Here is a 22,519-nt window from a genome sequence, read left to right on the forward strand (position 1 = left end):
TTAGGACATGTACCTCTTTTTAAATTTAAAGGATATTGATTGGTTTACATATTATGACATGGAAATTATGTGAAAATTTCATGGGAACTTTTAGGCTAAAATTTCCTCTAATGGGAAAGTGGGATGTTGAGATGGGGGGTGGATTGCAAAGGTTTGAGCAGGTTTTAGGTCATCCTGCTATCCCAACTAAGAAAAGGACTAAGTATGAAAGTGAGATGTCAAGAAGAGGATAGGGAATGAATTGGTGAGTTGTTCCACCGTCCTAACTAAGAGAAATAGGATAAGTATGAGGTTCTTCACAAGTATTCAATATTATAGACCAAATGAAAGCATGGTATGCAGTAAGATAATGTTTGGCTCGGTTGCTTGAATACATTTATCATGAATCCCAAAAACGAATGTAAAGGATATGAAAACATAAAACTTTAAAAGGATTTGCAATTCATTAAAAATATTGATCAACAAACCTCTACTAGGATTGCATCACATAGAGGATAAAAAATAGTTACCAAATCTTTTGAAAAATGGTTTTAAAACTAATTATGGAGCAATTACCAAGGGAATACACAAAGTTTTCTGTGTATAAACGAATAAAACTATATTCTTTATGGCACAAAACTTTCCCCTTAAATTTGTATGTAATAATATTTTTATATTATCATTATTTTGCAAAGTGGTCTCTTTCTTGATACCCTAATAATGTAGTGAAGATTTGGCATCTTTATGCCAAACCTGCTAAGTGAGTTGTAGGTGGTTTTGACTAGATTTTAAAGAAACCTTGGGAAACCTTCTATCTTCCATGTTGTTTATTTTGCTCTTGTACATTAGGTACTTATTCATAGCAATGTTCTTAATGGGGAAATACTCATTTTTATGAGGATGAAAGAATATGGTGTATTGCATTTAAATTTAAGATTATAGGTTATAAAATACTTTTTGATTTCATCTATTTTTTCCATGATTCTCTAGAGAGGCAAACTTTAACTTTACAACCATATAAAATAATGAAGGTGATTAGAGTCTCAAAGAGAAGTCTAATTTTTCCAAAGCCAAAAAAATGTTGATTTATGATTTTTTATCAAAACCCATAGTAAGCTTTCCACCATTCATTTATCTTTTTGTCAATGTTATAGTTTCAATTGAGATTTTGATGAAGTTCCAATTGATATATTTCTATGGAAATCACTTCCTCCAAGTTGTATTTATCATACATGAAATCAAATAAGAGATCTTTTTGGATTTGATTATCATAGCCTTTATTTTTGTAAGTGTTAATAGTCATACATGTACCAGTACAAAAATCCTTGAGATTATTTCCTTGCCATAAGAATAATATCATCAACATAAGGAAGAATGATGATGACTATTTTGAGCTAGAAAAGTGCTAATACATCCTACTTTTTCTAATCAATTTTTTCTAACTTGTTGATGTATATGCTCCACAAAATAAGAAATAGGAGACAGTTCAATAAATGACACATTACTTTTCATTCAAACTTACTTTATTTTATTTTTTAACAAGAATTGGATAATTTTATATTAATGTAAAAGAAGCAATGTGGAGACACAACAAAAGTACACCAAAAGGGGCTTCCGACCTAGATGAAGAATAAATGTCTAATTTAGGGGAATTTCCTACTAGAGAATAGGCAAGGAAATTTCAAAACATTAAAATTTCAGAAATTTTGAAAGTATAGATTTTGTAAAACATTCCTAGGAAGAGGCAAACTTTACAATACATCAAAATTTAAAAAAGGAGAAAAATATCACTCGTCAATGGATATATTTTCCCTTGATTTTGTTGTCGGGACATCCACAGAAAGATGGCATTGCAAAGCTTAGTTTTATTGTTGTTAGCCACTTGCTTCCTTGAGATGCTTCTCCAATTATGTCTTGATGAGGCCAAGAGAGGGTGTCCCTAGTGTTAAAGAAGCTAAGGGATAAATGGCATACAAATAAGATGGTATTGACCGTCACAAATTTATTTCTCCATATTTGAGATGTGATGAATTTATTGCACTAGAGAACTCATGACAACTTTGTTTCTCATGAGTTTGAGATACTAGCAATGAGATTGAGTTTCCTTTTTCTCAGATTTTGCTTGAAATCCCTGTAAGTGATTCTCTAGGATTCTAATCCTCTCTTCATGACTTCTCATAGTATTTCTTGTATGGAAAATCTCAAAAAAATCCATTTGAAAATAGAGTAGCAAGACCCCTTTATGCCTTGTTATTGGTGGAGTTTTCCAATGAGAAATTGTATCGAACCAAACATTACAAATAAATTTTCATGCTTTCCTGACTTTAATTTCACTAGGACTTTGTGTTAAAATTTGAATTGGGTACCTTGAATGATCTAGGAACAACAAGGACCCTCCAATTATCCAAAGACAAAGATATAGGAGTCAAGGTGAGAGGAACATTAAGTTCAGAGGAATGAGGGAAGTTTTTTTCCGAACATAGTGGTCATGAAAACATCAACACAAAAGATACATGTCCCCAACGAGAGGAGATACTGCATAGAGTAACCCAGAGGTAGAGAATATCAAAACCAACAAATAAGAAAATTGATCCAAGAGAGTGAAGTGGACTTTGTGTTTCATTGACTTCCATGGGATATATCCCAGGTAAGTTGAAAAAAAAAAACTTCAAGCATGTTAATCTTTTTTTTAATACTTTGACACTTTCTTTTTTTGAAAATTAATTGATAATAAAACATTATTATTCTTATTGGATATTTTTTAGTTATAATTTTTGTTAGGTGTTATATTTTTTATAATAATTTTAAAAATATAAAATATTGAACAAAAGTATTAAACATAATAATGAGATTTATGAGCATAAACTATGATTTTTTTAGTTTAAATGATCGATGTAACTTGTTGTGGTCAATGCTACTACTTATCAAATATCTTATTTACAGAAAACACTCATTATGGTAGAGAAACGTCCTTAAATTTCAAACAATATATATCTTTATAAAAGTTATAAATTTTCTTAATCCACAACAAAATAAATATATAACACTTACTTTTCCACCTAATAGTATGTTACTCTATTTCATAACAAAGTTTTTTACATGCTGTTTTATTTTATTGTTGTTTATATAGCGTAATCAATAACATATATATATATATATATATATATATATATATATATATATAGATATAGATATATATTCTTTTCTTAAAATTAGGAATGCAATTATGTGTTTGTTAGACATTCATTTTATCATTATGGCTCAAGGGGTTTGCATCTCAATTCCATAATGTGAAATTAAAAGAAAGAAGTGATGTATCTCTTCATTAGGTTTTGAGCTACCTCAAGGTTTTGAATGTTAATAAAGAAGGTTATGAATTTGGTGAATTCTTTCCATTTATAGTGCATTCTTTCAACCATTGACTCTAACCTATCAACATAGTTGTCATGCAATGACACTTTGTGGTCATTCTTATTATTTAGAAGGCTAGAGGGACCACTTTATGGTTGAAACTCAACATAATTTTTTACTTTGGGAAACTATGGAGCCGTGGTCATCAAAAAGAAAAGTTAGTGATGATAATGGCTCTAGCAAAAATGCCTTAGAAGCTCATATTAAAGGCCTATTGTGAGGTAATGACATTCTTCTTGATGATTTTCCAATGGATATTCAAATTCATGAGTACAGTATTGCATTCGATAAACATTTTATTTGTTGGGATACTAAGTGGGCCAAATCCCATTAAACTATGTGATCAAGGCTTAGGTTGAAGGAAAATTTTAAAGGTTAATTTTTACCAATGGGACAACTTTCCATGCTTTTCCCCAAAAAAGATTCATCGATTTCCATTTTTGTAAAACTAATTCGCCCAAATTCTATAGAATAGAAATATTTTACCTTAAAAATCACCAAGCTTTTATAAAACTATATAAAATCTTTATAAATTTGAAAAAAATTACAAAGATATCACCAAATATTTTACACTTTGCATATTAAATACTAGTGAGATTCAACGAGGTTCCTACACTTAATTTCCCATCCTTAATATTATTCTTTTGCGGGTTAAGGATGTTTGGGAGACATATGGCTACCATTTCTCATCCACCCATAACCCAACAAAGGTTTTTTCTATTTTCCTTCAAGCAACAAGCATATTATGTCAATATTCTTGCTTGAGGCCCCTAAAGTATGTTGTAGAGACAAAATCATTTTTAATAAACCATGTAACTATCATCTCCTCTCTGAGGTGATTTTCCAAAGCTTTGAATGCAATTTTGGGAATTTTTTTGGGCATATGGTATGCTTATCATGTGCAAACCAAATTCTTTTAACCTAGGTTGTAGAACATGTACTACATTTCAATTAACTTATTGAAAGACATAAAGGAATTTATTTATATATAAGTATAGGGTTGTTGCTCTCTAAAACTATTTAAAGTAAAAGAGATTAAACCTTGTAGGATATATAAATACCCTTATGTTTTTATAAAGGTGGTACTTCTCTTTCTCCCACTTAATTGACAACTTTTAATTCCATATAACATATTTTTTCATTCATCACAATAATACCTAAGAGTAGAGTGGATCAACCAATATAATAAAATACAAGATTAATTGTTTAACTAAAGAAACATAATAAAATATATACCCATAATATAATGATTCACCCAGATAAAGTAAGTAATAAGTATTTGAAGCAAGACACTCAAAATATGGAGTGGCACAAATGGTTCCTTTTAGAAAACATTAAATGATTTCATGCTTTTCATATGATAGTGATGTAAAGAAGATAAATAGTTGAGTATTCATAGTTTAATAAATATCATAAATCACAAAAGTTATTAGCTCCAACATAACTCTATGAAATTTTAAAAGAGTAATATAAATTGGTTGTCTAAGATTAAATATGATAACACAAAACAACACTACATAATATTCATGATACTTAATATTGTAAAATAATGAAATGCATTTGTTCTACTAAACTAAGATTGGACTGCCATGGAACATATATATAGTAAGCAAAGGTAACCAATAAGACAAAAAGAATACAATTGGGGTTCAACCTTACATAGAAAAGTTTGGACAATAAATCTAGATGGTCACAGACTTAAAATGAAGACAAAAGGGAAATGGTTCAAAATGACATATACTCACAAAAAATGAAAGTGGCAAACGGTGGAGGGAATGTCCTTTCTACTTCTAACTATACATATTTAAGTAGGCAACTTGGAAAATAACCCTAACAAAGAAATATGCTTCTTGAATCTAAACAATTATGGAGGATTAGTTATTGCTTGTAACGCGCCTTTGAGCCATTATTTAATGTAGTGTCATAACAATGATACTAATATATCCTGTTTAAATCATAACACAAATAACTCATCCTCAATTTCTATCAATTTGGAGTGTAGTTGTTGTATGATGTCCATTTTGAATTCATTTTCATTTACAAAGTTAACCAACCAACATCTAATCTCTTCTTCTAAGAAATTGATGAGGTTATCAAACTCACTACCCCATCCAATTCTAAGTTGATTAAACTCTAATTCCATTTGATCCTTAGTTAGCAACATCGTATCCCTTATCAAGGGTGGGCCATTGAGTTCTTTTACTGCGTTATCATATTTTAGAAACAATTTATTTCTCCTTCCTTCCAAAGTGTCATTTTTAGCTACCAATTATCGAAGGGAATCTATCCCTCTATGTCAACTAGCCCATATTTGATTCAATCAACTTTTAATAGGGAGATCTTGTTTCTTCCTTGTGAACTTATCCATACTTGATACCATTGATACAAAAATGATTATTGCATTTTTATAAAAATATTCATCATTTTCTAAGCCTTTTTTCTTCCACAAAGAAAATTATATTTATATTTCATTGGCAATATACATGTTATTTCCTACAAGTATGTTGAGAATTTGTTAGCAAACATGAGACTAATAAAAAAAGTCTTACTTTACTATTCTCTGCTTCGTATCAAAAAAACATAAAGCGACTTCTCACTTGTCTCATCCAAACCTGCTCTGTGAAAGGTATTGCAAAAAAGTAAATACCATCAACCATATGAAAATTAAACTTTGATGTCATGAGCTTCAATTATGAAATCTTGAAAGGTCTCCCATTGAATGAAAGTGCCAACAGAGAGTTCCAGAGCTTCCTTTGACAACTTATTTGCTTAAGAGTTGAGTTCTCTAAAGATGTGCTTAAAAGATAGCCACTCAAAAGACAAAAGTGATTCATGTATCATCTGTAGAAGAGAATTAAAGCATAGGATTTCAAAAATAAGCTCTTTGTTTTCCCATTTGATGACCAATAGTAAATCACCAAAAATATATAGCTTCATAATACTTTTTTTCTTTCCAACTTCCAGTAAGGACCATGGATCCATAAATTCATCCTTGCTATTTGTTTCATGCCCATGGAGGTGTCTAATCTGAATATAATGATTTTTTCTTAAGTGAAGGATCATGCCCATTCCATATATAGGGTGATCCCCTTGACATGCGCCATTGAAGGATCCTCATGAAACAAAAAACTATATATGTGGATTAGTGAGCAGCTTGGGATTTTTTGGCTTCAATTTCACCTCATAATATTTTGTCATTCTGCATAAAGTCGATGCACAAATTTTTGGAGTGATTTGGGAATCCTTGAAGATGCATAAATTCCTGTCCCACCATATACGATAAACCAAGATACATGGGAATCCTTCAAACATCACTATAGACTTGAAGGCATCCAAAAATCTATCCTTATCCCATTGAACATGTAAATTAAAAATATATTGTACTAAAATCAAATTTATTTTGTGTAACTACATTTAATGAATAGGTGGAGAAGAGATTCCATGTTCCCCTTGCATAATGCAAACCTACCAAGCCCATTCCACCCTCATTTTAAGAAATTATCCTAGGAGAGAAGCTTGTTTTTATAGCAAGCCAAAAACAAACTATACCTTTATTGATGCATGTAGCTTCCAAATCCATCGCCATTGGGCTAGGTGATTTAAAATTTCCTCATGCCAGTTCTTATATCCCAATTTGGTTGTGTAATCTCCATTTTTTGGGTTGATTGACTAGATAAGGGGATGAGAAGTATTCTCACAAAGAGAAATAAAACAAGACAACGAAAGGGAAGTGTAGCTTTCCCATTCTTTAGCTAAATGGATCTCCAAGCCTAGACCATCCATAGATATCATTTTCTGAGTCTTTACTAATATATTCCATAAGAAACCAAATCCTATTTCTCATGCCACTTGAACTCATAACAACTTCCTAAGCTTCAAGAATTGGCAAGTTATTTGTTTATATTCTCATCCACATACATTTTGATTCTAATTAGTAATTTGGAATCATTTTTATTCTTGGAACATGAACCAAGTGTCTCTTTATGGAGTTCATCTAGAGTGTTTAAAAAAAAGGCTTTGCAAATAGTGGCTTATGACTTAGAACATCCTCTTTCTCACTTATTCTTTTCTTTTGGAATTCTCTGGTTCTTGCTTAGTTATTGAATGAGTTAATGCATTCCTAGAAGATTAATGAACTTTGAGATATCCAAAATATTTCAATCCTTTAATTTCAATTTCTAAACTCGATTTTCTAATAACTTTTGTTTCCTTTATATTGACTCTCTCGAACTATCATTTCCTTGGCTCTTTTATTATACCTAGCATGATGTAGTGTTAATATTTTTCTTCAAAAAAAAATTTCCCATCATGGACCAAATACTCGGTATTTAATTGTATCTCATCCATTCAAATTATTTCCCAAGTAGGAACTTCATTAAAATTGTCCACTTCCATGCTTGTCGCATTGTATTACAAATTTTAATAGCCTTTAGTTATGTTTTCACTCATGCTTCTTTTCTTGTTTGGAGGTATGACCACATGTGATTTTTTCAACTAAAATGAGGGGTATCCAAATCATCTCCATATCCACACAACTTTGTCATTATCTCTTCTTTCAACAATAACTTCATGACTTATATGGTTAGATGAGGAAATCTTGTGGGTTTGATGGGAAGAACTAGCATCAATGCTAGTTGTAGATTTACCTCTTTGCATATGCTTATATTGGTCATCTTCTATTTGAAGGGGAACTTACTTTGGATGACTGTTTGAGTTAGCTTGTGTGTCCTTATCGTCGTGGTAGACCTTCTTATTTTTCTTAGAAATAACTTTACTAGTGGTGGGGCCCAACATTGTACCTTCGTGTGTGCTCTCATTGTGATTTTCTCCTTCCATAATCTCTTTTGTTTTTCCAAAAGAAGTATTATAACAAATTGAAAGTAATTGTGTCATGAAAATCCATTCTAGGTCAAAGCCTTTACATGCCTCAACATCTTTCAGTGGAATGGATTCAAGTATTCAACCATATTGGATAAATAAGATAAAATTTTAATTGAAATTAGAGTGATATTTAAAGGTAAGGAAATAAATTTCCACTTTATTTTCTTATAAAATAAATAAGACCGTATCATATATTGTCTATACTATCTAAACAATTCAACAACCAAAATTCTGCTGCAAACAACATATGGAAGGAGGATGGGTTTCCCTTTTAAAAAATTATATATTATAGAGAAATGGAACACATAAAATATTATAGAAACACAAACTCAAAAAACACATAAAACAAGAGAGATACATATATACGCGGTTCACCCAATTTGGGCTACGTCCATGGAGAAACAGCCAGTCCTTCCTATCATATTATCCAGCAAAATGAAGAGATACAACCTACAACAGATCCGTTGTAATTTCCCCTTCACTCTCACATAGTCTCCTCTTTCTTTTTCGCTTAGAATACACATCTATCTAGCCGCAATAAAATTCCCTCATTTAAATTGAGGGTTACCTTCTAGGGAAAAAAACCCTAAATCAACATAACTTCTACCATTAGATCATCTGCCTAATGAATGGCTCAGATTGAGTACGAAATTACAATATTTTACAAGGAAAATTTTCATCTATTTTTAGCTTCAGGGGGGCTGCCCCTGAACCCCCGCCAAGGGGGGCTCATAAAATCATTGTCACCCCCCGATGGTGATTAAATAGATGAATTTTTTGCCCCGTTAGGAACTAGGGTCCAACACGATGATACCTCTGAATAAAGAAGATAATCAATCTCCCACTTGGAGATTTATTATAGCAACTCCACTACTACTTCATTTGATGGAAAATGCTTCTACTTTGGACCTGCTTGTTTCTCATCTTCATCATCATACTAGAAGACCAATTGAAACCAAGAAAAATCTCAGTGTCCCCCTGGTTGCAACTTTTGTTAACATATCATCAGGATTCTGGCTAGTGTGTATCTTTTCCAGCTTCAATTGTCCATCTTCCAACACTAACCATATGAAATGGTACTTGAGATGTATATGTTTAGTCTTGGAATGAAATTTTGAGTTATTTTAAATATGGATGGCACTCTCGTTGTCACTATATAACCTGCCCATCTCCTGCTTCTTACCCAATTCATCCATAAACCTTTGTAACCAAATCATTTCTTTACAAGCCTCTGTAGTATTTGTTGGCATTATGACACAGGTTTGGCGCTATGGCACAGGTGTTGTCCTTGATGGCAACTCACTTTGGTAATAGATCTCAGTTCAGGCTCTCAGAATGAAGGAAAAATATATATACGCAGGTTCATCGTGATCAAGCCACGTATACACGCGAGTTAGACGTTCCAAAGACGCGTATGCGTATACACGCACTATCACACAAGGAAAAGCGCGTACATGTGGGAGAACTTATGGTTGGTCTGTGGTATTTAGTCCTTGGTATTTGAACCTATGGTTTTGGACCATGATATCTCGTCTGAAGTCTTGATCCCAAGTATTGGGTCCATGGTATTGATTTGTTATGGTTTTGGACTGTGGTATTGTGAAAGGCCTAAGACTATAAAAGAGGAAGGAGATCATTAGGCAAGGGCATTATCTGAATTAATTGAATATCTGAAGAGTGCAAAATCTAGAATACTGGTGATTAAGGTTATGGTGCAGAGCTGGATCTGAGAGAAGGAGGAACCTAAGCGCAAAGAAAAGGATAAGTTCTATTGATGGGTCAAAATCTTAAGGCTTGAATAATAGTATCTTTATATGATTTTGATCTATTATATGTGGCGCACCCTTGATCTATAAATCTGATAATCTGGGTTAACTAATGTCTGAATATTAGGAGTGAATTATCTTTATAGATCTGTACGCAGGTTCAGTGAAGCGAAGGCGCGTATACACGTTGTTTCTGTAAGTGAAAAGTGTGTATATGTAGGTTGGTCTTAACACAGAAGCGTATGCATGCAGGTTTCTGATATTGAAGTAGCGTTCATCTCTTAAATTATGTTCTAGCTGCTTCTATTGATTACTGCAGTGATCTAGGTTCAGAATTGGTGTATGGTTACTGTTACTGTGTTTTGGGTACAACTGTCAGAGAAGTGTCTATTTGATTCAGTTTAGATTGGTGAAAAGGAGATTGTTTGATGCAGAGATTCTTGATGTTTGATTGATGTTATTCATGGATCCAGTCTGAAAATTTATGAAACGTGGTCCCTAGAAGAAAGAGAAGGTTGTAGCCTTCTGTAGGTTAGCACCTACGTACTAGTACCTCAGCTAGTACAAGAGATAAGGGGGTTGTAGCTCCCTTCCAGGAAAGGCTGGAGAACGAGAGAAGGTTGTAGCCTTCTACAGGTTGAAGCCTGCGTACTGGTATAAGTCTGCACCAATACAGAAACATTGTAGAAAGAAGTTTCTAATTAAAAGAAGATAGAGACGAATTGCAGCAGGTGGTTTTCACCCACATTGGGTTTCCACCTTATATATTGTGTTCTTGTGTGTCATTGTCTTCTAATCTGTTTTACTATTCCTGGTTACTGTTTATATGATTCTAATGCACAGATTAATGATCAACATTTGTAGAATAAATTAAATTATAAGTCTGCATGGTATACGCTGGTTTCCTTATCTGTAGTTGTGTATATATGCGGTTTTCACTAACTGAAGTAGCGTATATGATCTGGGTGTGAAAGGAAAAATAATTGACTTAATAATACTGATTCACCCCCCCTCTTAGTATTATTTCCAACAATTGGTATCAGAGCCGGTCCTTCAGAAGAAGCTTGATCGCTTGAAGGAAGATCTATCATCATGAGCAACTACGAGAGAGAAGCATCGATCAGGCCACCAATTTTTGATGGGACCAACTTCGTCTATTGGAAGGTAAGAATCACAACCTACCTTCAATCTCTTGGTACAGAAGTCTGGGATATCATAGATACAGGGTACACATTTCCATCAGCAACTCCTACAGATCCGGCTGGGAAGAAGCAGTATGAAACAAATGCAAAGGTTGTCAATACTCTATTAGGGAGTCTATCTCAAACAAAATTCGTCAAGGTTATGCAGCTCAAAACCGCAAAAGAAATATGGGACAAGATCGTTCTGAGCTATGAAGGAGATGAACAGGTAAAACGAACAAAACTTCAAACCCTCAGAATTCAGTATGAAAATCTCAGAATGCACAATGATGAAAGTGTGGCTAACTATTTCCTACATATAGATGAGATTGTTAATTGTATGAAAAACTTGGGTGAAGAAATAAAAGAGGTTGTTTTGGTTGAAAAGGTTCTAAGGTCTTTGTCTTCTAAGTTTGAATCAAAATTTTTTGCAATAGAAGAAAAACAGAATCTACAGAGCATTACCATGTCGCAGCTTCACGAAATTCTAACCGCTTATGAAATGAGGAAAGAGGGACCATCAGACAGAAGAGAACCCACTTTCAAGGCCTCAGGAAAAGGAGATTCCTATGACTCGGGACATATGTCAGAAGAAGAGGAAGAATCGAATTTTGTCAAAAACCTTCAACGGGGTGCTGGAAGATTCAGAGGTAAGTTACCTTTCAAATGTTTTGCTTGTGGAAGAGTCGGTCACTATGCTGCCAAGCGTCCTCATAAAGATAAGCCTGACAAAGGTAAGGAACTAGTTAGATGGAACAGAAAACAGAATGTAAATAAGAAAAGCTATTACACTCATGAAGATAGTGACGGACTTTCAAATAGTGATGAAGATGAACAAGATAATAATTATAGACTTTTAATGGCTTTTGAAGATGATAATTTTTTGGATGCTATAGATGAAGAAGGTCTTTATGAAGAGATTTCTAAACTCAAAATTTGTTTAGAAGAGAAAAATATGATTATTGATACTCTGCAATTCCAACTGGCTGAAAGGGAAAAACATCATGAAAAGTTAGAATGTGAAATTGTGGGACTTAGAAAAGAGATTGAGAAAACAAAAGCTCTTAATCTTAGATTTGTTAAAGGATCTGAAACTTTAGATGAGATTATCAAAGTGCAGCGTTCTCCACTAATCAAGACAGGTCTGGGATATAATGAAGAAGCATCTCAAGCGCAGAAACCATCCACCTCCAAAAGTTATCTTGATGCAGCAAGGAGAAATGAGCAAAGGCCCAATGGAGATCACCAGGTAAATCAGGGACAATTTACCTCAAGAATGAACAAAGACTACCAGGTAAATCGGGGGCAATCTACTTTAAGGATGAACAGAAGCTACAACCAACCACAGGTAAAACCTTCTCAATTTTCCTCAAGAATGGATGTCAATAGAAACTACAATCATTTGGATGGTAGATTTGATAATCACAGGAGTTTATTCAATGGCCAATGTTTCTCTTGTCATAACTTTGGTCACAAAGCAGCTCAATGTGTTTCCTATAAGACAATCATGACTAGAGAAGCTCAAAAACAAAGAAGTATGACTGGGATCATGAAAAGGAGCTACAATAACTTTTCTGCTCTTGAAAATGAAATAGAATGTTCTATTTGTAACAACTTTGGTCATGAAGATTTTGAATGCAGGAGCAGGTTTCGGCAGACAACTCGGAAGGAACAAGCCTCAAATGCCAAAACATGGAGAATGAAAGAACCGCAACCAGAAAGATGTGGTATAGCCTTATATGTGGAAGGGCAGGAAAATCAATGGTACATCGACAGTGGATGTTCGAAACATATGACAGGTGATAAAGAAAAAATTCAGTCATATAGTGCCTTAGAAAAGGAGAAGAAGGTCTCATTTGGAAATGACACCCCTGCACTCATAAAAGGTAAAGGTTCTGTTCTTTTAAAAGAAAAGGTCAAAGCGAGAAATGTCATGTATGTTGATGGCTTAAAGAATAATCTATTGAGTGTCAGTCAAATGTGTGATCAAGGAAATGAGGTGATATTTCGGTCAAATGCATGTATTGTTCGTGAGCTTGATACAGGAGAAACAATGATCAAAGGCATAAGGACTCCAAATAATCTATACATTCTCAAGGGAGGACAACAACAATGCTATCTGAGCAAGAATGATGAACACTAGCTATGGCACAAAAGATTGGGGCATCTAAGCTTCTCTCAGATAAGGAAAGCATGCAAATATCAGGCAGTTCGTGATCTTCCAGACATTAGAATTCCAGACAATACAATATGCAAATCATGTCAGTTTGGCAAGCAAACCAGAACTAACTTCCCTGAGAAGGAAGGATCAGCTAGCAGGCCACTTGAACTTGTCCATACTGATGTATGTGGTCCATCTAGGAAAAGGTCACCTCGAGGAGAAGAATATTTTATATTATTCATTGACGATTTTTCAAGGATGTGTTGGATAGGACTTATGAAGCACAAAGACAAAGCCTTTGAAAAGTTCAAATCATTCAAAGCCTTGGTGGAGAATGAATCAGATCGCAGAATCAAATGCCTCAGGTCTGATCGAGGAGGAGAATTTACCTCGAATGAATTTTTCGATTTTTGTGAAGAACATGGAATAAGAAGGGAATTCTCTATAGCTAGGACTCCTCAGCAAAATGGAGTAGTGGAAAGGATGAACAGAATGGTTCAACAAATGGCTTGTGCTATGCTTGACGAGTCTGGAACTCCCGCAACCTTCTGGGGTGAAGCTGCATTTGCAGCAGTTACTATTCTCAACAAAACAAACGTCCGGGTAAACAGCACTCAGACTCCTCACGAACTATGGTATGGTAAGACTCCCACGGTAAAATACTTCAAAAATTTTGGGAGCAAATGCTACATCAAAAATACTGATGAAAATCTTGGCAAGTTTGAACCTAGAGCAGATGAAGGCATTCTCCTTGGTTACTCTCCCCACAGCAAAGTGTAGAAATTTTTAATAATATAACACTTATTCACAGAGATTATCCTGATTATACACTATTTGCGGAATGCATGCATAATACATAACCTCCTCTACCATTGATCATCAATTTGCGGAATTAAAACAATCGCATGCACACATTGAAACATCAATCACACATATCAACACAGTATGTAACGGGGAAAGCATACAGCTGAAAACCCCCAACTATCTGTATATTATAATGATAGAGAACATGTAACAATACATAGTACAATACTGCTCACAAGTACTCAGTACTATCTCCACCTGCTACACACAAACTAGCTCATATCTGAACAAGTCACGGGTTCAAATCTCCTCCACTGTTTGCCTGCCTCTACTGCGCAATCCAAGTTGAGAATAGATCAGGTCCAAGTTCGAATTCCCTTGGCTTGTACTACGCAATCCTCATTGGAAATCTCAATCAATGATTGTGAAAATCTCATGCACAGCTATAGTCACAACTGATAGTAGTCTCACCCTTTCACCCACCTCTAACACTTGTCTCCACTAAATTGTCCATGCACTGAGTTAACTGATGTATTCTTTAGTTGATTTATGAGTTAATAATTAGTGAATTAATTAATAATTAATTCACATCACTCATCACTAGTGTATTTGGCAGTTAGACTAAATACAACTAGTTCAACTAAGTCAAATTGAACACAACTCCATCAACTCCGCAATCAACTCCACCAAACTCAATCACTTGAGTTCTAACTGAAATCCATCATGCAATAGCTCAACTAACCCATAGGAAAAGTGTATTTCCTTCTGGCAGTTGCATGTGCCACATCCGTAGCTCGAACTGAAGTGCTGCAAGAGGATAAGATAATGCTTATAGTCCAAATATTATTAAGAGCTAATAATATTCGACTGTTCTATTTTTAGACTGGCAATCTAAAAATAGACTCCGCCCATATTTCTAAAAATAGAGGTCCATCTATTTTTACCAACATGACCAATCATCCATAAATAACATCCTGCAACTCATAGACCATGATCCATATGTCTAAAAATAGACATAGTCTAAAAATAGACTTTGCACCAAAAATAGCATGTGGGCCCACTTAGTGAAGGCGACTTCTTTTCACTAAGCTCCATCATCTTGTTGCATTTTCAACACTCCCTCTCAACAAGATATGGATTATCTGCAACCCCTATCCTGCCTCTATGGTATTCGAATTTGCTCCTGGTGAGCGCCTTCGTCAAGATATCAACATACTGATCCTCCGTGGGAATGTATGAAAGTAACATGATTCTCCGCTGCACACAATCTTTGATATGATGGTCCCTGATGACGATGTGCTTGGATCTATCATGAAATACTATATTAGCCGAGAGTTTAATGCAACTCTGGTTATCACAATAAATCACAGTAGGCTCCAAGTGTGACCCAAACAACCCGACCAGGATCTTCCTCATCCATATAGCCTCGCATGTAGCCAAACTTGCTGCCATATATTCAACCTCTACTGAACTAAGTGCCACGGATCTCTGCTTCCTGCTGTACCAAGAAACTATTGTCGACCCGATACTGAAGATCTCTCCAGATGTGCTCTTTCTGTCCGTTGGGCTCCCTGCCCAATCTGCATCCATGAAGCCACATAGCTTCACCTCATCTTCATGTCTGTACCACAATCCATATCCCGATGTGCCTCTGAGATAACGCAATACATGATTTCCTGCCTTCCAAAAGAGCTTGGTTGGCTTAACCATAGCTTGTGAAAGCTGGTTAACAGCATAACATATATTGGGTCATGTATTGACCAGATACATAAGCGACCACACCAACTGTCGATAAACAGTGACATCCACTACCTCCGCTGAAGTAGCATCCTCCTTCCTCCAACCTCCAGGAAGAGGAGTATCAACAGGCTTGCAGCCATGCATGTTGAACTTCTCCAGTATCTCCCAGGCATACTTACCCTGAGAAACAAATAGTCCATCACTGCGCTGCCAAATTTCCAATCCCAGGAAATAATGAAGGAGGCCCAAGTCCTTCATCTCAAACTCTCTAGCAAGATCCTCCTTGCATGAAAGTATCAACAGCTCATCTCCCATCAAAATCAAATCATCTACGTAAAGTAAAATGATCAGCAACTTACCCTCCACCACAATCTGGTATAGGTTAGGATCCGCCTCACTCTTGGAGAATCCAAGTCCAGTGAAATAACTGTTTATACGTGTGTACCAAGCACGAGGTTCTTGTTTCAACCCATACAGCGCTCTCTTCAGCCTGCACACATGCGACTTGCTGCTGAAGATCTCGAAACCTTTAGGCTGCTCTATGTACACCTCCTCCTCAATGACTCCGTTGAGGAACGCAATCTTCAAATCCATCTGATGGATGTGCCACCCCATCTGCGCTGAGAGAGCAAGAATCGTTCGTATGGAAGAATACCTTGCGACAGGTGCAAAGGTCTCCTCATAATCGATCCCCTCTATCTGTGAGAAGCCTCAGGCAACAAATCTTGCCTTGTACTTCTCCACACTCCCGTCAGCTGCCTGCTTCACTTTGTAGATCCATCTCAAACCCACCACTGATTTCCCCTCCAGTCTTGGGACAATCTCCCATGCACTGTTTCTGACAATCGAATCATACTCTTCCACCATGGCATCTACCCATGCGGGATCCTCCACAGCTTCCTCGAAAGAGGATGGCTCAGTCACGACACATTTGCTCACAAGAGCCACGTATCCAGTGTACCGATCAGGTGACTGTCTCTGTCTACACTGTGCTGCAGGTGGTCCTACAACCTTCTCTGCATCTTGAGCCAGTCGCTTAGCTTCTGTAGTGCGCTTTCACCCTCTAATGGTTGGCGCTGCATGAGTGGTCTCTTCCACTCCATGAACTTCATCTTGTGGCTGATCCACATCCTAAAGCTCATTCTTTGGAACTAATAGCTCCTCATCTGCTTTCAAGTGTGGCTCTCTCTCAAGCAAACACTTCATGGCTTTCTCCTCCTGAAATTTGATATCCTGTCACACAACAATCTTGCGACTGTCTAGAAAGTACACATGATAGTTGTGGGGCATATCAGTGTACCCCACAAATATCCCAACCTCTGCGGTCGGCTCCAGCTTCTTCTTGGCATCCTTCATCACATGCATGTAAACAGGAGAACCAAAAATCCTCAAATGGGAAATATCAGGCCTCTTACCAAAATAAGCCTCCTCGAGTGTACTCATGCCAAGTATCTTGTGAGGACAACGATTCTGCACATATACTGCAGTATTGCATGCCTCTGCCCACAAGTGAAGGGGTAGGCCTGATCATGCAACATCGCCAGTGCAGCACCCATGATCGTTCTGTTCTTCTCCTCAGCAACCCCATTTTGCTATGGGTTATGGGGATCTACGAGCTCTCTTCGAATCCCTTTTGCGCTGCAAAAGTCCTTGAACTCGCCAGAGATGAATTCACCACCATTGTCGCTCCTAAGAGCCTTCACCTTCTTCCCTGATTCCTTCTCGACCAGTGCTTTGAACTCACAGAACTTTGAGTATGTCTCACTCTTCTTCTCCATGAAGAAGATCCAGCACTTTCGAGAAAAATCATCAACAAAGATCACATAGTACTTGTTCTTTGCTGTTGAAGCTGCTGAGAAAGGTCCACACACGTCTGTGTGAATTCTCTCAAGGATCATCGTGGCGTGACTATCCTTCTCGTGAAAGGTGGCTTTCAAAAATTTCCCAAAGTACACCCCTTGCACTGATTTGACTACGCAAGAGTGCCTTTAGGAATCCCAGTAGAAATCTGCTGCAGTATCTTCAAGGCTCCATGGTGAAGGTGGCCCAATCTCCGGTACCACAGCTCGCCATCATCCCAGCTCACCAATCCTGCTACCTTGCATGCCATTGCTGCGCAGCCATCCATCGAACCCCTATCTTCCAGGTTTCTCCAGTTCACTTACTGTGCAGGAAAGCCTTTCCCTCGCTGAAGACAACATCATATCCCTTGTCTTCTAACATTGCCACAGAGATAAGATTGTTCTTCAATCCTGGAACATGCATCACTTCCTTCAATATGAAGGGTTTACCAGACTCCCTCTCAAAGGAAATGGTACCAATACCGGTCGCACTGTATCTACCATCATCGCCCATCTCGATGTGCACTCCAAGATCTTTCTCATCCAGATCATAAAACAAATCTCGATCTCCTGTCATGTGAAAAGACGCACCACTGTCCAAGAACCATACCAATCCCATCACACTTGATACCAAGCATGTTATCAGTGAAAAATCTAGCTCAACTGTGAGGCTAAGGCCTCTCCCACTGCAGATCCAACAGCTTGCTTATTTTTCTTCTTCTGCGGACAATTTGTGGCATAATGTCCGTACTAGTGTCAATGAAAGCACTTCACCTTGGACATGTCCTGATTCTTGCCTTTCGCACCGGAATGAGAAGCATTCTTGTTCTTCCCCTTCTTTTCTTTGGCAACCAAAGTGCAATTTTCTTCATCAGATGCCTTTGATGAAGATCTGTCCCTGGTATTCCGCCTGATCTCCTCTTGCACAAGATCAGACCAAAGTCTCTCCCATCTTGGAAATTTCTCCCGACCATTGACAGAGTCCTGATAGGAATGCCAACTCTTCGGAAGACTGAGGAGAGCCAAGCTCACCAAGTCCTCATCATCAACAATCACCCCCACACTTCCTAGCTCATCCCGACATTGGGTGAACTTCGTGAGATACTTGGGCATACTGTCTCCTTTCTCACACTTAATGTTTATGAGTTTATCCTTGAGCACCAACTTCCTCTAGTCGCTCTTGCTTTGGAATAAATTTGTCAACGCTTTCCACATCAAGTATGGAGAATCCTTTCCATGCAGGCTAGATACAATGTGATCCTTCACGCCCTCCAACAGAATCCTTCGACACTTTGTTGTCTTCTTTTGCCAAGCCTCAACTTGAGCAGCATCTGTAGGCTTTGGGACCTCAGCATCTATGAACTCCTTCAACCCATTTGTTACCACTCAAGAAAAAAATTTAAATTTTTCACATCAGTTCAATTGTTTGTCAAAGGCATATAAATCCTGTCTATCAGTTTCGCAGCGCAGCATGTTTTAAGTGATTTCGTAGCGCATAATTCATATTTTGCACTAGCTACGCTGCGCAATCGAGGATTTGTCCTAATCCATAGCAGACCTTACCCAGCTGTCATGTTTATCAAAATCCATTTGGTTTGCATCAACAGTTGTCAGCTTATAAGGTTCTTAGTACCCTAGCAAATGGTAGAAGTGGAAAAACCATCCAAGGAATCAGCTTCCCATCACGACAATTCTGTTTCTGTTCCTAAAGATACTGCCATTAACAACGGAAGTTTTGTAGAGACACAAGATAAGGATGTTATATTGGAAGGCCTGGGATTAGTTGTGGTTTATGACCAGTGGGTTTCACTGTCAGTAACTGGTCGGCAACCGAAAGCCCGCTATGAGCATGCAGCAGCAGTAGTGCAAGAGAAAATGTATGTCTTTGGTGGAAATCACAATGGGCGCTACCTAAATGATATGCAGGTGTTCGATTTGAAATCTTTGACATGGTCCAAACTGAATACAAAGATGGCATCTGACTCTTCTCAAGAACTTTTATCTCCTTGTGCTGGCCATTGCCTGATTCAATGGGGCAACAAGATTCTAGCTGTTGCTGGACATACAAAGGATCCTTCTGACGTTGTAACAGTTCGATCTTTTGACACAGAATCCTGTACATGGTGTGTACTAAAGTCATATGGAAAACCTCCGATTGCACGCGGTGGTCAATCTGTCACTCTCGTAGGGTCCAGTTTAATTATGTTTGGCGGTGAAGATTCAAGGAGGAGTCTTCTGAATGATCTGAATATTCTCGACTTGGAAATGATGACTCGGGATGCTGTAGAAGTTGTGGGTACGCCTCCAACACCACGGTCTGATCACACTGCTACAGTACACGCAAATCGGTGTCTTTTGATTTTTGGTGGCGGTTCTCATTCCACATGTTTCAATTGTCTTCATGTCCTTGACTTGCAGAGTATGGAATGGTCACGGCCAAAAAATCCAAGGCACTTTGCCCACCCCTCGAGCTGGGCATGCAGGTGTCTCAATTGGTGAAAATTGGTATATTGTAGGTGGAGGTGATAACAAAAGTGGTGTCTCAGAGACCATGGTTTTGAATATGTCTACACTTGTCTTGTCTGTTGTAACCACTGTACAAGGACGAGTGCCACTTGCTAGCGAGGGTCTGAGTTTAGTGCCTACTTCAAACAATGGTGAAATTTGTGAAGCCTTCAAGGATGAGCAGAACGTTCATATACTAGATTTTGATGTTGAACAGAGTAAGGCTGCATGGATTCTTGATTTGGGGAATATGATATATGCGTAGGAAAGTCAAGTTTCTGCAGTGATGATTGAACGACAGCAACGTGCACACATGGCATGCATCAGAGCAGGGTAATGAACACATGGCACTTTAAATTGAGGATGCCCGATGGTGATATCGACGGATCCAGCTCTCAACAGGTATATCTTATTGAATGAAGGCCATTAATGAGAGAATCGTTCTGAAGTTGACAAACATCTATAACCAGTTTTGGGGAAAAGAGAAACACCACAGCTGCTCGTTTGCCATACTGTAAGGGAAATTTCCTTCCAGATAAGCTGGAGGAATTTAAAATGAAGATGGAAGAAGAGAACTGGAATTGCAGAAGAGGAACGTGTTTGATTGTTTCTCAGAAGGATAATCTTGTAATGAAGCAGCTTAAGATGCTCATCGAGGGGATTAAACGACATCATATGTCGATTAATTTGCATCCTCGTTGTTCTCACTGTTTCCATGCCTTGGTGAATTCCAAATACTGGGTCTGCAAGATATGCTTGCGGGATTTCCAGATTTGTAATGAATGTTATGAGAAGGATAGAAGATGTGATTTATCTCAAAGGTATGGTGGAGGGAAGCAATAAAAATGACAAGAAACATCATTCCAAGCGAAGCTACAATAGCGATCGTGGTCGTTCAAGATTGTGGTCTTAGTTGTATGAGAAATAGAATGTTGGTAGATGTTTGAACTTCAGGGAACTCTATGTTAGTGCTTGATAAAACTATTGGTGGGAAACTCTTATGTTCAAGATGAGGATGGAAGAGGATGATGTCCTGCGCAATATGCCTGCCAAGCATTCCTGTGGGAAAGGGCACAGTGATTTTTTTTAGTGAGAGGGTCGTCAGATTGCAGAACTTGCCTGTGCTGATAGTTCTGGTGCAGAAGATATTTTTGTTCCACTTAAATAATCTCAAACTTCCTAATTCTATATTAGTACCAATCTCTGGATGTGGGCATTTACCACATGAAGAATGCCCCAAAGCATTATTGGCAGCCTTGTTATCTTTTGTCTCAAGATTGTTCAATGTTTCATCACAACTTGCAGGTACAGTACGAGAAGTAACATGGCATAGGCAGATGATATTTATTTAAATGCTGGGTGTGAGTCCTAAACATCCCGAAGAGGAAGGTATTTCCTAAGGGTAAGTGAAACGCCTGTACACAATCAAATGGAAACCATTCATACTCTTTGGGCAGCGTATTGCTTTCCACGCAGCAGAACATTGCATATCTACATTATGGGAAGCACTACCTAAGAGACTGTTACATTGAAGGCAATTGCGACTTTATTTTTGGGAATGCTACTGCATTGCTAGAACTTTGCCACATTCACTGCAAGTCACAAGGTTATATCACTGCACAAAGACGAAAGTCTGCTCAAAGATCAACAGGTTATGTATTATAATGCAGGATGCAGTGATTCCATCCATAAGTGTGTTGGTAAAGCCAGAGATTCTAAGGCACCAAGATGAAGATGTCCGGCTCATTATTGTTACTTGCATTAAAAAGTTGAGGCTATTAACCATGCTCATTTACAGTTTCGTAGCGCGCTACGAAATTGCGAAATTGTTGTAGGTGTTGTTTTTAAAACGCAGGCAAACAGTTTGAAAGAAGAATCAAAAATTTGCAAAGGGAACACCTCAGTGACATGAAAGGGATCAAAGGAAGCTGCTACAGCCATTCAACATATGCCAGGTGTACCTTTAACAAAAGGTGAAATCTTTTAACCTAAGTTTAAGATTTTTGGTTATGAAGCCACTTTATTCTCGGTGATTAGGGTTTTGAGGGAGCTGCATACGAGAAGTTTTGGTTGGCACACCTGTCCATCAAAGAAGCTTCCATCATATCAGAAGCATGGTGATGCCCTATATTCTTGGCTCATTAAAGACTTAAAGTTCATGCTGCTGCATATTCGAAGTGATGGGGGACCAGAACCGAAAATTTAGGGATATTCTCAGCCAACACGGAGCAGATTAAAGCCTTCAGTATC

The 22,519-nt window shown here is 37.2% G+C and overlaps 1 pseudogene; it reads left to right on the plus strand.

Moving 5' to 3' along the window:
• Window positions 1-19,405: 19,405 nt before the first annotated feature.
• LOC149258332 (acyl-CoA-binding domain-containing protein 6 pseudogene) lies at window positions 19,406-20,534 on the plus strand (annotated as a pseudogene).
• Window positions 20,535-22,519: the final 1,985 nt, after the last annotated feature.

The sequence above is a fragment of the Pinus tabuliformis genome, chromosome 6, assembly GCF_031772625.1.
Source record: "Pinus tabuliformis cultivar Carrire ecotype Pingquan chromosome 6, CPIR1, whole genome shotgun sequence".
NCBI lineage: Eukaryota > Viridiplantae > Streptophyta > Pinopsida > Pinales > Pinaceae > Pinus > Pinus tabuliformis.